The sequence below is a fragment of the Ovis canadensis genome, chromosome 6, assembly GCF_042477335.2.
Source record: "Ovis canadensis isolate MfBH-ARS-UI-01 breed Bighorn chromosome 6, ARS-UI_OviCan_v2, whole genome shotgun sequence".
Taxonomy (NCBI): Eukaryota; Metazoa; Chordata; class Mammalia; order Artiodactyla; family Bovidae; genus Ovis; species Ovis canadensis.
The window spans coordinates 62,029,909-62,046,151 of record NC_091250.1 but is presented as its reverse complement, the minus strand read 5'-3'; the positions used below and the strand labels follow the sequence as shown (position 1 = coordinate 62,046,151).

Sequence of the window (16,243 nt, the reverse complement as noted above, 5' to 3'; positions counted from 1 at the left end):
CGAGTTGTGTTGAGGGAAGAACACAATATTAGGAGGTATGAAGGAAAAAAGGTGCTGGGTTTGGTTTAACTGGACATATGCAGCAGCTCCTCCTTGCCCCAGTTTCTGGTGTCCTCCAGACGACGTTTGTTCTAGCCACACCGGGCATTTGTACACTTCTCAGGACACACCATGGTGTTTCAGATCTCTGGACCTTTGCCCCATCCTTCCATACCCACAAACTGCAGTAGTAGTGGGCAAAACAGAACTTAACGTCACATGACATTTAACAAGAAAGAATAAAGGGGAGGTGAAATAGGTGAGACAACAAGTTAAAAAACTTCTTAATGTTTTCAGTGCCTATAATAGATGACATACTACACGCTGAGTTAAGTTAGTGTTTTTACATAAATTCTCACAGGCTATTATATATAAGAAATTTTTAACAAGAAAAGTTCTAAATACTGAGTTGATGATGCAATGTGTTTTTAATTAGATACCATAATTTGGGGAATGTGTTCTACAGAACTTTAATTTTAAATGAGTTGTCAATCAAGTACTGAGAAACAGTCCTGTTAAATAATGACAGCAAAGTAACCACTGCTATTATCTAAAGTATGAAAATCATGTATTGTAGGGATTTAAGTTCTAAGCTCCTTTTTGCCAGTGCTAATAAAGGTTTCAATTCTAAAGCTAAATCTGGTTTGAGCAACTTTCAAAGAATCTTTCCAAGAATGATAAACTATTCCAATTCCTATCTTGATAGTAACTCCTTTTCCAATGAAACACTGGAGGCCAGGGGACTTCAAGCACCTATAGCTAAGAGGTTAAATTCAAGATCAGTGAGACCCACTAACTAAAAGACATTTGAGATCTAGCAATTCTGGAAGATGCAATATTCAGCTAATTTTACTTGTGAGGAGTTCCCAAATGGGGAAGCACTTTTCTCAAAATATATATCCTAATTTTCAACAACATCATTAAAAACTAGCTAAGTGCCTGCTGCTACTGCTCTTAAAGTGACGAACACCCAGGGGTCAACCCGGGGAATATGGCTGAATTTTTTGCTAGAAATCTAGATGGCACAGTATGGACAAATATAATTTAAATATAAACACACACGCATACATACACACACAACTATCCTTTTTCAAATAGATTAGTGTTAGCAAGTTGTTACCTGTCTAAGCTAGGAGGGTGGGGAAAATGAACAGGGAGATGGAAGGTACATTGTTCAAGTGCTGAGTAAAGGACATTAGGAAGGAAAAGTAGTAATACAGTAAGTCAGCTCATAAAAACTACTAGACACATACTCAAAACAAGCAGATACAGCCATCAACAGACGTTTCTTTCCCTTCCAGGATATGAGAGGAAACTAAGGAAGAAACACTGAACCAAATTTACCTCTACTTTCTTCAAGGTATATACTTACAAAAATGGTTATGAGTGAATTGAGTTTCTCCATATCATTTTGTTTCTCCTTGAGTTTACTTGCTTAGGTCTCTTTTTGTTTAAAATAAAATATAAATTCTGGTGGCTTGAAAAACTGTGTGGTCATGAGTGTAAAAGAATGTGCTGATCAAGTTCTGGACTTGGCAGTGAAGAGACAGGTGAAACTCACTGGAAGGGTAATTTCTGACCGATCACAACTTCTCTGTAGATAATAACAGAATAAAATTGCAATAATAATGCTTAAATGCTGCTTAAATGTGAAAGTACCTAGATCACTGCCCATTGGAGTAAAGCATAAACATTACTGACTTTGAAGGCACAATCTGATAATCAGTTACCACTAATGCCACAATTCTTAAGTCAAAACAAAACATTTTCCTATAAATTTTTTATTTAATGTTCATGAAATACTTATGTTTGTTTTAAATTTTTCACACTTTTATGTTTATTTCAATTATGTAAATGATGATCCAATCTGTGGCTCTAATTCATGCCTTCAAGCATTTTCCTTTCTCTTGATAAATTCATTAATTCAACAAATATTTTAACATCTACAATGTGCCACCCCTTTTTAAAGTACTGAGAATATCTTTGTGTATACATCAAGACCAAAATCCTTGGCAGCAGTTTACAATGTATTGATAATTAGAACGTTGCTGCTACTGCTGCTAAGTCACTTCAATCGTGTCCGACTCTGTGCAATCCCATAGACGGCAACCCACCAGGCTCCCCCATCCCTGGGATTCTCCAGGCAAGAACACTGGAGTGGGTTGCCATTTCCTTCTCCAATGCATGAAAGTGAAAAGTGAAAGGGAAGTCACTCAGTGGTACCCGACTCTTCGCGACCCCATGGAGTTAGATAGTGGTAAACACTATGGACAGAAACAGAAGGAAAGGATAAGGGAGACAGGGGGTGATATATACAATTTTAAATAAGCCCTTAATGAGGTAATATTTGAGCAAAGATCTGAAGGAGGTGATGAAAGGAAGATTTCCTGCAAAGGGAATAAAGAGCAGGTCCAAGGGCCCCAAAGCAGGAGTGTTTTGGTGAGAAACAGGTTTCAAGAGAAGGTTATTAGGAGACAAGAGTTTATGGGAGTTTGTGCGAGTACGGGTCGGGGTGTACATGTACATGTTGTAGGGAACATCAGGAAGGTCTTGAGCTTTTTACTCCAAATTCTGAGTCGATGAAGATCTGAAGAGAGGAAGGTGAGCATGAACTTGGCTGCGGAGCAGAGAAAGAGAAAAGGCATAAGGGAAGAAGCAGAAGAAACTAGTTAAGAGGCTATGGTGACTATGTAGATTAAAGATGACAAAGCCTCACACAGGATAGAAGCTGTTTGAAGTTTCAGAACCTCTGGACATATTTTAAAGACAAAACCAACCACACCTGATGATACTCTGGATCATGGAGATGAAGCAAAAAGAGGACTAGGACAATGGTGACTCCAAGGTTTCTAGCCTAAGTGACCCAAAGGATGGAGTTACTTCATGACATGAGGAAAACCTAAGGAGAAGATGAGGGGGGTTTTCATTTCTTAATTTTGTATCTGTATGAGACTGTGGTTGTTTACCAAACTTTGAGTGATGTAAGTTATCATTATGCTGCATACCATAAACTCATATAAGCTATACGTCAATTATATCTCAATAAAACTGAGAGACAAAATACGTTAGGAAAAAAGAAGGGGGTTTCGGGAGTTCAGTTTAGATATAATAAATTGTACATGCTCAGATTTACTACAATTTATCAGAACTTTCTGCAGAGTAGGGTGATATGATGAGTCAGGTTAGTCTATTTAGTTCTTGGTTGCAGTTCGAATTTTTAAAAAACGAGGTAAATGGTGTTCACATTGGCAGCACACATACTAAAACTGGAATGATACAGAGAAGATTAGCATGGCCCCTGCACAAGGATGACACGCAAATTCATGAAGCACTCCATATTTAAAAAAACAACCAGAAACGGGGGTAAATGTTATTTATTAAACAACTGTTCTAGTAATATCAGTATTTTAATTATGCATCTTCTTGTCATCTATATCTGTCAATGTTAAATAAGCAATAATGAGGTAAACATATTTAAGAAAATCTCTATTTATAGAGACTAACCTAAAGAAAGACAGTCCAAGCAAGCAGAGGTTAAAATAATAAAGGCAATCTCAGCTAAGAAGAGGAGCCTATTATCTGATGCTCACCAGTCACCAAAATGCTTCTCAGTCTCAATCCTACAGATCAGAAGGAAATTTAACAGACAACAGATATGAAGTGCTTTCCACTTGACACTAAGCATCTCATTTAAATTACCAACTACCTTCCAGCAGCTCATGAGGCTGAAAGGAGTTATTAAAGCTAAAGAATGGTCCTATAACTTTAGCCATCCTAGAAAGAACTAGTTTGAAAGTCCCTAAGGACTTCTTTCCGTCCATTGCTTTAATTTTCCATCACCATGCTTCACCTACATTTTGCGTTCTCTTCATCCTCTTCCGTTTTCTAACGCCAAGTGTTATAAAAGTTTGATGCACAGCAATCTGTTTGGGTATATATTTTAATAGGAAAGGAACATGAAAGAAAATCATGTATTAAAGAGTTCTAAAATGTGACACGTTTCTGAGATGGAATTGTGTTGAAATGTATTAATAGAAGTCACATTTTCAGGCTGTAGGCCTAGAATTACAACTCCGCTAAACAGAAAAGAACTGCAAAGAATCTGGAAGTATGTGTTTTCTGGGGAGAAATGCATAAAAAGAGAAAGGAACCTCTGATATACACTTGATATTCTTGATAGTTCTGTGATATTCTCACCTCTCATTTTAACTTCAATTAGAAAATTACTGCCACAAAGTATCAAGATTTTAGACACTTTCACAATTCAGCTCAGTTCAGTTCAGTCACTCAGTCATGTCCGACTCTCCACAACCCCATGAAGTGCAGCATGCCAGGCCTCCCTGTGTATCACCAACTCCCGGAGTTCACTCAGACTCACGTCCAACGAGTCAGTGATGCCATCCAGCCATCTCATCCTCTGTCATCCCCTTCTCCTCTGTCCCCAATCCCTCCCAGCATCAGAGTCTTTTCCAATGAGTCAACTCTTCACATGAGGTGGCCAAAGTACTGGAGTTTCAGCTTCAGCATCAGTCCTTCCAAAGAACACCCAGGACTGGTCTCCTTTAGGATGGACTGGCTGGACAGGTTGTAACTCCTCCCTATTTCAGGTTACATTTATCAACCAAGTTATTTCATCTGATGCAGGGGCTGTTTTCTTTCACCTATCTAATAGTTTAAATTCTTCAAACAGTTCTTAAGTCAATCATGTAATACTAGAACATGTATTACAACACCATCTCTGTTTGGGGCACTTCAGAGTGCACGTAATTTTGTATATTTTACTAATCGCCACAATTATCCAATGATCATATTTAAAACCTCAAGTCACCTATGTCCAGTCTAACATTATATTATACCTTTGATCACTGTGGTGTCTACCACTAGTAGGATAAGCATTTTAAGTCATTTTTCCAACAGCCACAATATATTTGAGTTGTAAAAAGTAAACTCGTCCCTGTGGCAGCAAACACTATTTCCAAACAGTGGGTCTCTACAGGAGCGTACTGCTTTGCATAGTTTCATCAAATTCAATTTTACCATATCCACTTTTCAATAACAAACAAAAAACCCAAGATTCCTCCCACCAAAAACCAATAAACAGCTCAAACAAATGCAACCCAAATGTCTACCACGAGATGGATGGATTTTTAAAATGTGGTAGTACACGCATACAATTAAACACTATTCTACCTTAAAAAGGCAGGAAATTCTGACACATGCTACAACATGGATGAACCTTGAAGACCTCGTGTTTAAGTGAAATAAGCCACAAAAGGAGACTACTGTATGACTCCACTCACATGAGGTGCCTAGAGCAGTCACATTTCAGAGACAGAAAGCAGAATGGTAGTTACCAAGCACTCAAGGTAAGGGGGAACAGAGTTAATTAACGGGTTCAGAGTTTCATTTTGGGAAGGTGGAGAAAGTTCTGAAGATGGATGGTAGTGACAGCTGCATAACGATATGAATGCACCTAATGCCACTGAACTGTGCAGCCAAAAATGGTTAAAAAATTGTCTTATTTTACATACGTTTTGCTACGATTAAAAAAGCTGAAGACACCTTGTGCAAATACATCAACAGTGGATAGCAAACTATCTTCCTTATATTTTAAGAAATTTTCCCTTTATCACAAATCTATTTCTCTTTCTATTTTTGTAAATGGTGCCAGGAAAATTCCTTTTTTTTTTTTTTTTTTCGATACACTACATGGCTTGCAGAATCTTAGTTCCCCGATCAGGGATGCCCAGGCCCACCAAATCCTAACCACTGGAACACCAGGGAATTCCCAAGAAAAGTAATTCTAAATGTACACTAAGAACTCAAGAATCATTAACTTTTTAAAGTAAACATTATACTATATAAATACAGTAATATGAGCCCACCTGCCCTGAAGAAAACCCAAACTACATTCATATACTTTTATATGCATTTAGATACATGGAAAATTGGAAGAATATATCTCAAAATTTTAAAACTGGTTACCTCTGGGGAAGGAAGCAGAACTAGAGGCTTCTAAATTATCATAATAATGATACAAGAATATATTCTCGTATTAATTGTGTAACATTCCAAATGGGTTACAAACAGGCACAAGAGATACACAGATAATCTCTCTCATTCTCTCTCATTCCTGATCTACCTGGCCTAATCTAGTTCCTACTCTATTTACCCAAAGAGACAAAATTTAACTGAATGGCAGTGGCTACGCAGAACAGAAGCACAAGCAGCCTAACTTGGCACAGATCTACAGTGGCCCAGGCTCCCTAAAGACATTCACGGTTGCCAGTGACACACTTCTCAGGCCCAGTCTAGCAGAGCTGACTAGACAGCCACATTTTCACTCAGCCACTACTTAGTCTTACCCTTCTATTGATTCTGTTTTCTTCCATTTAAAGGAATCTTTACAAACACTGAGCACTTGCAGTTTTTAAATTAATCTGTCTCCTGCAAGAACCACATGTCCTGACAGGGAGGGTCAGAGAACAGACAGTATCCTAGGTATTCCTGAACAAAATATCCTGCCTCCAGATTCCCAGAACTCATCTTTATCTAGCGTAATTTGAAAGTTTAAGGAATTCCCTGGCAGTCCAGTGTTCAGGACTTGGCACTTTCACTGTTTGAGGGCTTAGGTTCAAGTCCTGGTCAGGGAACTAAGATCCCAAACTAAGATCCCAAGCCAAATGGCATAGCAAGGAGGGGGGAAAGAAAAGGTTTTAAAATAATAAGAGTAAGAAATCCTTCACAAAGCCATTGATGAAATCCCCAGTCCTAAGTAATCATTCCTTATTTTTATGTACTTGCAAAATGTCTCTATTATGGGAGCCACCATGTTCTACTTTATACTAGCTATGAGCACAGCTGGATTCCCCAGTAAGGCACAAAGACTGAACTCTCTTGACTCATCTTTTATAAACTTAGTTGTTCAAAGATATTACCCTGTAACAGGAGAAATGACTCCTTTTCTTCAAGAAAAGAACAGAATTTGAACATAGTTCCGTGCATGATACTAGGTACTAGCTCACAGACATGATGTCCAATTTCAGAATAACATTGTCAATAAGCAATTTCAAATCAAATAAGAAGGATCAATGAGAAGAAGTCTTATAAATTTCCATTGCAACTTATTTGGTTAACTGAAAGCTTTGAGTTGAAAGAGAGCTTATAATCTCAAAAACCACTACAAGTCACTGGCCAAAAGTAGTATAGAACTTTTTAGTGGCACTTAAGCAGAAAAGTAGGTCATCTCCTTCGCAACTAAAGGGAAAAAATCTGTTTGTATCCCCTTTACATCACATAAGCCTAAGTACAATTACAGCTTCTGCATATTCTGATTATTTTACCAGTTTCCTATGTAAAACTTGGTCAAAAAAATGAAAACACAAATCTCATTTATCATACATTTTGTGTCTATTTTCCTTGTGACCCACATTTGACAGTATGAACAAAATCCTGCCTTCTTGTAAGTATTTAGTATTAAATAAAATTGATAAGGATCTAAAAATCATTTGAGAAATGTTAAACTTGCTGAAAATATTCCTTGGTAGTGGGATATGCTATGCTTTGCTCCAAATAATATTATGAATCATAAATGACAACTGCCAATAAGAGCAATACTTACTATCAATAAATATGGTGTGTAAAAAAGACTGTCAGGTCTTATCTCCTTTATTTACAACCAAACTTCCATGGGCAGGTACAATACATTAGTTCCACTTTACAGAAACAGAAATTGAGGTTTAAAGAATGTTTAAGAGGTATAGCCAGAGTTCAAAGCTAGATCTTCCTGACTCCAAAACTATTCCAGTTGATCCTTGAACAACACGGTTTGAACTGTGCGGGTCCAGTTATACAGGGATTTTTTTTTTTCCTCCAATAAACATGCACTATAGTACCACATGATCCATGGCTGGATGAATCTGAGAATGAGCAACTATGGGTACAGAGAGCTGAAATGCAAAGTTTCGTGGGGATTCTCCACTGCACAGGGGTCTGGCGCCACTAACCCCCAAGTCGTTCAAGGATCAACTGAATTCACCTGCCACTCATCCTACACATTTAACAAATTTTATCAAAATAAGTCTGTTCTGCTACAATGTATGTTTCTTTGCTGTGAATTACTTCTTAGGCAACTACAAACAGTTTGAAATGATGCTGGTGTAAAAGGAATTCATGATGCTTCATACACTGTTTTTTCTAGCATATTAAATGTTTTAAGCCAACTGAGGAAAGTTTTTACAAACAAACATAAAAGCTTAGTAATAGATGAATATTTTAAGGAAAAAGCCCTGAAAATCTACAAAAGTACTTTTCTTTCTTATAAGTAGTTGGTTTACTGGCTTCAGTAATGTTCTTTCAGTTTGGGTCAACCTATCTGCCAAAGCTGCCTGCGCAAATGAAGCAAAAAAAACCACACCTTCCAGTAATAAAACAATGGATTAATGAAGAATGCTACACATAAAATTATAAAATTAGATTTTTCATTTTAATGAAGATAGCCTCTTAGAAGCAATGCCCTTCCACGACCTATAACTAGAAGAGGCTGAGCCTAACGTTTGATTCCAAAGACTGACAGTAAAAAAAGGTACAAATGCTAGTCTTTTTATTATTGGGATTGCTATTATTTTCAGTTATGATCCAAGATCAGAGTTTCAGGAAATTTTACTAGTCTGTCTCAACTCTTTTTTTGCCCAGAAGCTTAGTCCTTTCATTGCACAAATTTGCAAATCTCAAGTTCTGTCAAGCTACATAGTCGTCCCTCAGTATTTGCAGGTGATTGGTTCCAGGACCCTCTCAGATACCAAAATCTGTGGATGCCCAAGTCCCGTATAAAAAATAACATAGTATTTGCATAAAACCTATGTATATCCTCATCTCTAGATTACTTATAATACCTAATATAATGTGAAAAGAAAGTGAAAGTGTTAGTTGCTCAGTCATGTCTGACTCTGCAACTCCATGCACTGTAGCCCACCAGACTCCTCACTGCAGGGGACTTTAAAGACAAGAATACTGGAGTGGGTTGCCACTTCCTTCTCCAGGGGATCTTCCTGACCGAGGGATGGAACCCGGGTCCTCCTACATTGCAGACAGACTCTTTACCATCTCAGCTTCCAGGGAAGCCCCCTTTTTCCAATGAAATACAATGCAAATATCCATAAATACTATATAAAAAGCTCTGCCAGCAAGCGGCAAATTCAAATTTTGCTTTTTAGGAACTTTTGGAATTTCTTCCCACAAAATGGTTTTGAGTCACGACTGACCTTTCAGATGCAGAATCTGCAGGTACAAAGTGAAAGTGTCAGTCACTGTCATGTCCTACTGTTTACAACACCAAGGACTGCAGCCCGCCAGGCACCTCTGTCCATGGAATTCTCCAGGCAAGAATACTGGAGTGGGTTGCCATCTCCTTCTCTCTCCTTTCTCTACCCGACCAGGGATTGAACCTGGGTCTCTGGCAATCAGGCAGATTCTTTACTGTCTGAGCCACCAGGCAAGTTTGGCAGCAACTCCAGTGTGCATTAGACAAAACATTCCTTATGAACCTTTAGTACATGGACTGACTAAAATGCCACGGATAGTTTTCTGTGAGGTAAACTCCAATGCTACAGAGAAAATAACATGTGTTAAAACTGTTCCATTAGGAGTAAAATGCAGCAGGAATGATTAATTGTACTTTGATGATTTGTTATTGATCTTTAAACAGAGATCAATGTAGACAAGAGAAACACACATACCTCAACACAGCTCTTAGTGAACTTCATTTCTTAACAACTAGAGAAGATGATCCTATGGAGAATGATTCTACTGAATAATCTAAGGCTATTCAGCTTACATGTATTTCCAAAGCTATAAATAAAGCATCAAAACAAAAACCTCACATAGAAAAACATAGTTTGCCTAGAAAACAGGTCATATAAAATATATATTTTCATACACAGTTGCCAGAATTTATTGTTTATAACAAAGCATTCTTGGAAGTGATAGGTTTAGGTTTTGATAATTAATTCCCACACTGACAATCCCCTGATCACCAGAAAAGTGTCCTACAATCCACTCAATTCTGACACTACCTACTGAGATTTGCATAAAACCTATGCACATCCTCATCTCTAGATTACTTATAATACCTAATACAAGGTGAAAAGAAAGTTAAAAGGTTAGTTGCTCAGTCATGTCTGACTCTTTGCAACTCCATGCACTGTAGCCCACCAGACTCCTCCATGCATGGGATTTTAAAGACAAGAATACTGGATCGAACTCCGGTTTCAGAGGTTCCAATGACCTCCACCTTGGGTTTCAGAAGCCAGCCTCAAGACCAGGTTATTACCTGTGTTTCTGACCAATCAGCTATACAGATCAGAGGTTCCCATGACCCCCTACTTCAGTTCAGTTCAGTCGCTCAGTCATGTCCAACTCTTTGGGACCCCATGGACTGCAGCACGTCCTCCCTGGATGACTAATTTGCTGGAGTGGCTGACACTTACTACATTCAGCTCAGCTCAGTTCACTCAATCGTGTCCGACTCTCGCAACCGCATGGACTCCACCATGAGGCCTCCCTGCTCATCACCAACTACCAGAGCTCACTCAAACTCATGTCCATTGAGTCAGTGATGCCATCCAACCATCTCATCCTATGTCGTCCCCTTCTTCTCCCGCCTTCAATCTTTCCCAGCGTCAGGGTCTTTTCCAATGAGTCAGTTCTTCACATCAGGTGGCCAAAGTACTGGAGTTTCAGCTTCAGCATCAGTCCTTCCAATGAATATTCAGGACTGATTTCCTTTAGGATGGACTGGTTGGAACTCCTTGCAGTCCAAGGGACTCTCAAGTCTTCTCCAACACCACAGTTCAAAAGCATCAATTCTTCAGCTCTCAGCTTTAAGGTCCAACTCTCACATCCCTACATTAACTACTGGAAAAACCACAGCTTGGACTAGATGGACCTTTGTGGGCAAAGCAATGTCTCCGCTTTTTAATATGCTGTTTAGGTTGGTCATACCTTCTCTTCCAAGGAGTAAGCATCTTTTTTTCATTTCATGGCTGCAGTCGCCATCTGAATTCTGGAGCTCAAAAAAATAAATTCTGTCACTGTTTCCACTGTTTCCCCATCCATTTGCCATGAAGTGATGGGACCAGATGCCATGATCTTAGTTTTCTGAATGTTGAGTTTTAAGCCAACTTTTCCACTCTCCTCTTCCACTTTCATCAAGAGAGTCTTCAGTTCTTCTTCACTTTCTGCCATAAGTGTGGTGTTATCTGCATATCTGAGGTTATTGATATTTCTCCTAACAATCTTGATTCCAGCTTGTGCTTCATCCAGACCAGCATTTCTCATGATGTACTCTGCATAGAAGTTAAATAAGCGGGGTGACAATATACAGCCTTGACGTACCTTTTCCTATTTGGAACCAGTCTGTTGTTCCATGTCCAGTTCTAACTGTTGCTTCCTGACCTGCATATAGGTTTCTCAAGAGGCAGGTCAGATGGTCTGGTATTCCCATCTCTCTCAGAATTTCCCACAGTTTGTTGTGATCCACACAGTCAAAGGCTTTGGCATAGTCAATAAAGCAGAAGTACAGGTTTTTCTGGAACTCTCTTGCTTTTTTGATGATCCAACGGATGTTGGCAATTTGATCTCTGGTTCCTCTGCCTTTTCTAAATCCAGCTTGAAAATCTGGAAGTTCACAGTTCCTGTACTGTTGAAGCCCGGCTTGGAGAATTTTGAGCATTACCTTGCTAGAGTGTGAGATGAGTGCAGTCGTGGAGTAGTTTGAGCACACTTTGGCATTGCCTTTCTTTGGGATTGGAATGAAAACTGACCTTTTCCAGTCCTGCTGCTGCTGCTGCTGTCCTGAGTTTTCCAAATTTGCTGGCATATTGAGTATAGCACTTTCACAGCAGCATCTTTTAGGATTTGAAAGAGCTCAACTGGAATTCCATCACCTCCACTAGCTTTGTTTGTAGTGATGCTTTCTAAGGCCCACTTTGCACTCCAGGATGTCTGGCTCTAGGTGAGTGATCATACCATCATGGTTATCTGGGTCATAAAGATCTTTTTTGTATAGTTCTTCTGTGTATTCCTGCCACCTCTTATATTTTCTGCTTCTGTTAGGTCTATACCTTTTCTGTCCTTTACTGTGCCCATCTTTGCACGAAGTGTTCCCTTGGTGTCTCTAATTTTCTTGAAGAGATATCTAGTCTTTCCCATTCTGTTGTTTTCCTCTATTTCTATTTCCTCTATTTCCTCTCCTTGCTATTCTTTGGAACTCTGCATTCAGATGGGTGTATGTTTCCCATTTTCCTTTGCCTTTCACTTTTTTCTTTTCACAGCTATTTATAAAGCCACCTCAGACAACCATTTTCCCCTTTTGCATTTCTTTTTCTTGGGGATGGTCTTGATCCCTGCCTTCTGTACAATGTCACAAACCTCTGTCCATAGTTCCTCAGGGACTCTATCAGATCTAATCCCTCAAATCTATTTCTCACTTTCACTGTATAATCGTTAGGGATTTGACTTAGGTCATACCTGAATGGTCTAGTGGTTTTTCCTACATTCTTCAATTTAAGTCTGAATTTGGCAATAAGGAGTTCATGATCTGTCAGCTCCCAGTCTTGTTTTTGCTGACTGTATAGAGCTTCTCCATCTTTGGCTGCAAAGTATATAATCAATCTGATTTCAGTATTGACCATGTCAGTGATGTCCATGTATAGAGTTACTATAATCTTACTACATTACTGATTTGTAATAAAGGATATAACTCAAACTGGAAGAGATGCAAAGGGCAAGGAATGGGGAAAGGTCCAAAAGTTACCTCATTAACATAACAAAAGACACTTTTTATCACTCTCATTATTTAGGAAATTCAATAGGTTTTAGGAGCTCTGAGTCAGGAACTGTGGACAAGACCAAACATGTAAACGAAATAAATTCTGGTCATCTGATGACCAGATTTATAGATCACAACATCACAGTGGTCAAAAATGTGTTTCTTTTTTCTATTAGTCTTAATGTTATGCCTTCCTATTTCCCTGTTTCTATCTATATAGTCTCATTATTATGTTTTTCATATCAGGGATTACACAGTAATCTGTACAGCATTACCACATTTATTGTTTAAATCAACAGAGTTGGGAAGAGAGGTTATGCATTTTAATAGAATAAAGCAACAAAATTTCAAGTAATCAAAAATTAATATGTAAAACACTTTCATTTACTCCAGGAAAGTTTCCTTCATTACTTTTGACTTGAGCAAATATAATAAATTAGTTCATCTTCCATGTGTGCATGCACACTCTCTGTCCTGCTTGACTCTTCGTGAGCCCGTGGACTGTAGCCCTCCAGGCTCCTTTGTCTGTGGAGTTTTCCAAGCAAGGATATTGGAATGAGTAGCCATTCCCTTCTCCAGGGGATCTTCTTGACACAGGGACTGAACCCACATCTCTTGCAATTGCCTGCACTGGCAGGCAGGTTCTTTACCACCGTGCTACCTGGCAGAGGAACCGGAGATCAAATTGCCAACATCCGTTGGATCATCAAAAAAGCAAGAGGGTTCCAGAAAAACATCTATTTCTGCTTTATTGACTATGCCAAAGCCTTTGACTGTGTGGATCACAATAAACTGTGGAAAACTCTGAAAGAGATGGGAATACCAGACCACCTGACCTGCCTTTTGAGAAACCTATATGCAGGTCAGGAAGCAACAGTTAGAACTGGACATGGAACAACAGATTGGTTCCAAATAGGAAAAGCAGTATGTCAAGGCTGTATATTGTCACTCTGCTTATTTAACGAATTATGCAGAGTACATCATGAGAAACGCTGGGCTGGAAGAAACACAAGCTGGAATCAAGACTGCTGGGAGAAATATCAATAACCTCAGATATGCAGATGACACCACCCTTATGGCAGAAAGTGAAGAGGAACTAAAAAGCCTCTTGATGAAAGTGGAGAGTGAAAAAGCTGGCTTAAAGCTCAACATTCAGAAAACAAAGATCATGGCATCCGGTCCCATCACTTCATGGGAAATAGATGGGGAAACAGTGGAAACAGTGGCTGACTTTATTTTTTTGGCCTCCAAAATCACTGCAGATGGTGACTGCAGCCATGAAATTAAAAGACGCTTACTCCTTGGCAGGAAAGTTATGACCAACCTAGATAGCGTATTCAAAAGCAGAGACATTTCTTTGCCAACAAAAGTCCGTCTAGTCAAGGCTATGGTTTTTCCTGTGGTCATTTATGGATGTAAGAGTTGGACTGTGAAGAAAGCTGAGCGCCTAAGAATTGATGCTTTTGAACTGTGGTGTTGAAGAAGACTCTTGAGAGTCCCTTGGACTGCAAGGAGATCCAACCAGGCCATTCTGAAGGAGATCAGCCCTGGGTGTTCTTTGGAATGATGCTAAAGCTGAAGCTCCAGTACTTTGGCCACCTCATGTGAAGAGCTGACTCATTGGAAAAGACTCTGATGCTGGGAGGGATTGGGGGCAGGAGGAGAAGGGGACGACAGAGGATGAGATGGCTGGATGGCATCACTGACTCAATGGACCTGAGTCTGAGTGAACTCCGGGAGTTGGTGATGGTCAGGGAGGCCTGGCGTGCTGCAATTCATGGGGTCCCAAAGAGTCAGACACGACTGAGTGACTGAACTGAACTGAACCTGTATCATCAATTTAGACTGAAAGTTATTCAAAATCCTGTTTTCTGCCTGCATGACATTCTTTAATCCATCACCATGCAAAATCCAGAAACCACACAAGCAAATTATTCCTGTGCATATGTCATCATCTCCCAATTTCACACCTAAAATCTGTTTCCTGTATCAAATGATGGAACCTGTAATTAATACCATTGCTCAAACCAGAACATGAGGTTAGCTTTGACTCCTGCCTTCATTTCACACACCATATCTAATCCTGGCACACTCTGCCTCAGGGTCTTTACATCTGCTGTTTCTTCTTCCTCAAACCCTCTGCCACAGACATGCCTCATACTGTCACCTTATCCTTCAGGTCCTTTGCACAAGTGTCCCTATCTCAGAGACCTTCCAAAAACACTTTATCTTGTTGCAACCTCTTCCTGACACTCCTTATCCTATTTCCAGCATTCTTTCTCTTCTAAAGTCCTTATCTCAATAAATATTACACCCAGGATATAGCTGGCACTCAGAAACTTTGAATGTATCACCAGGGCTCAGTCCGTTTATGTCAGACAGTCCCAGCCTGAGGGAATAAGTGGGTTCCACAATGTGAAGGGTTGACAACGACACCCTCATTGATCTGTTTCAACATATCACAAATTACCTAGTTTAATGACCTGAGCCTGCAGAAAACAGGTGAGGGACTTAAGATAATTCATGCAACAAAACTAGCACTGGAGATAACACTAATAATTTAAGCACACTAAACAGATAAATGGCAAAATGGTACCTTTTCTTCTTAGTATTCCCTCTTTACCAAGTAAAAATGATTAACCAGATACAATAAGAGTCAAAAGAAAATAAAGAAAACTTTTTAAAACACAGATTTACACCTATTACCAACAATAGCTTCTCCCTGTGTATAAAATTTGCCCCAATATACTAGCAAATGACAGTGTAAAGCAACAACAATTAGTAAAATACTTAAAATTTTAAGTACTTAAAAAATTAACAGATCTCTGGGTTGTGAGCTTTTTCTCTCTGGCAATATTTAAAATCACGATTTTCAGTTTAGAACTTTGGAAATCACTCAGTTTAGATGCTTCTTTTATGATTTCTTATAAAATAGTGTAAGATAAGAAACACATACCATGGGGAAAAACTAATTTTTCCTGTAATGGTAGACAAGGCTTAAATGACCTGGGGAATAACATGAACATAAACCAAAATGTATTTTTCTTTCAGTAAATTACTGTATAACTATACACAGAAAATACTGTTCAAGATTATGGTAGGGAGAAAAACTAGTATTAGCAAAAATTACATACTATAGGATATCTGTCATAAAGTGAATAGTTATGTTTTTCTAATGTGCCTCAGTTTATACAGCCTTTGCTGGCTTCTTGATGAAATGCAAAGATTTCTAAGAAAACACAGGAAAATATCAGTATGTTCTCAGCTGCAAATTCATTCTACAGTTAAATATTTACTGACTGCCTTTTACATGACAGGCATTCTTCTAGGTACAAGGCATAGAAAACTGAACAAAAAGACAAGGTATCTTTAGGA

General features: G+C 38.9%; 1 protein-coding gene and 1 non-coding gene across 13 annotated transcripts in view; one reads left to right on the top strand and one right to left on the bottom strand.

Moving 5' to 3' along the window:
• Positions 1 to 16,243, bottom strand: part of RBPJ (recombination signal binding protein for immunoglobulin kappa J region) — a 237,102-nt gene that overhangs the window by 75,435 nt on the left and 145,424 nt on the right. Inside the window, exons 2-3 of one of the 12 annotated variants that reach the window (XM_069593811.1) lie at positions 2,822 to 2,938; positions 1,412 to 1,633 (exon numbers count right to left, since the gene is read on the bottom strand). The exons of 10 other annotated variants lie outside the window; for them this stretch is intronic. The gene's annotated coding sequence lies outside the window, so the exon portion shown is untranslated. The remainder of the gene's footprint in view (positions 1 to 1,411; positions 1,634 to 2,821; positions 2,939 to 16,243) is intronic. One more of the 12 variants, XM_069593812.1, reaches the window with a different exon arrangement.
• On the top strand, positions 3,276 to 3,382 carry LOC138443060 (U6 spliceosomal RNA). The gene has a single exon (XR_011257986.1). It is a non-coding gene; the product is annotated as a U6 spliceosomal RNA (small nuclear RNA).